Source organism: Otolemur garnettii, unplaced genomic scaffold (assembly GCF_000181295.1).
Source record: "Otolemur garnettii isolate 467f Iridium unplaced genomic scaffold, OtoGar3 scaffold00123, whole genome shotgun sequence".
NCBI lineage: Eukaryota > Metazoa > Chordata > Mammalia > Primates > Galagidae > Otolemur > Otolemur garnettii.
In genome coordinates this window covers 5,028,063-5,029,602 of record NW_003852518.1, presented here as the reverse complement: position 1 = coordinate 5,029,602, position 1,540 = coordinate 5,028,063, and positions in this window count along the sequence as shown.

Here is a 1,540-nt window from a genome sequence, read left to right as displayed (position 1 = left end):
TGAGTGTGCATGTGTGTGTCTGATGTCTGAGTGTGCGTGGTGTGCCTGTATGTGTACACATTATGGTGTTGTTTTTCATAACAAATGTGCCTTGGATAAGATAGAGGAAGGGATTTCAAGTTTACCAAATCCCCAACTCTGTTTTTCTAAGCACTCATCAATGCCTTCTATTGGAACTTTCTGAAGCCTCTCTTAGCAAGTGTTAGGTCCAAGGCTTCCTCTGGCCAGGACTCCCCTTTTCTCCTGCAAGCACCAACACCTGTCATGAAGCAGAAACCTGCTGACTGCTGCTAAGTAAATGATGTCATTGAAAAATAAAGTGTGTGTTGAAGTGTGCTGTCTATGTTTTAGGGAAGAAAGAGAAATAGTGTTTTTTAAAAGTACCATATATCTGTATAGTTTTCCTGTGAATTTCTTAAGTGCAAAATGAGATGACCAGGAAGCTCCTAGGGCCTCTGCTGACTCTGGCGTCCAGCAGTACACACTTGGTTTCATGCATTTATTCTTTCTTTTATTAATTCAATAAATATTCAAGCAGAACCTTTGCAGTCAGCTACACAGCAATGTACATAAAAAGAAAACAACTTAATTTCTCCTGTCAAAGAAAGGCTTGCTCATATATTATAATAAAAGTTTTTCTGAGCAGAAAATTGTCATACTCATCAATACAGGAAGTGCTGGACAGAACAGAAAGTTCATTATCTTGTTTTGTTTTAATAACATCTCTTTGAGGCAAGGTTGGGGCCCAGGTTAAATAACTTTCCCCAAGTCATGCATACATTTCTGAGATAAGCTGGAAATGAAACCCAGATCTCCATGATGACACAGTTAATTCTGCATTATCTGACCATTGCAAATTCCATGAAATTTCAGAACAGGAAGAGATTGGTTGGGTTTAGAATGTACTAAATTTGAGCTCTCAGCTCCGAAAACCATTTAGTCAATAAAATTTACTGAAGCACATTAAGTATCTCCTTTGAGCCAAGGACACAGGCTTTATGATTCTGCTTGCCTTTGATTCTGGACACAATTACATGGTGACTTTGGGTGAGGACATGACACAGGCATCTGTGACACAGTCTGGTTTAGTAGATGCTCACCTGGGTCAGTGAGCCTAGCAAGTCAGAGACCAGAAGTGACTACAAACAGCAGAGGCAACTCATGCTGGGAACTCATGCTAGGAGCCAGTAGACTTTGGTTGACAGCTCAGCTCCACAGTTGGCTATCTGTACAACTTAGAGTACTTTATATAAACTCAATGAACTTCAATTTCCTCATCTATAACCTTGATAATAGTCCATACCTCACAGGCTCATTATGTGGATGGAACCTAGTGACCAATATCAACACCCTTTCACTTTCTGTTCTCTGAGTCCTGAGTCAAGAACTACTATATTCTAACTTCTTTTACCCCATGAATTTGGGCCCCTCTGACCTTTGACCAGATCAGGGCTGAGAAGAGTGGCCTCCACCTTGGAGCCTCTGCACCCGAGAGTCTTTGATAGGGTGATTTGAAGATGAATGTTTTTTTTTTTTTTTT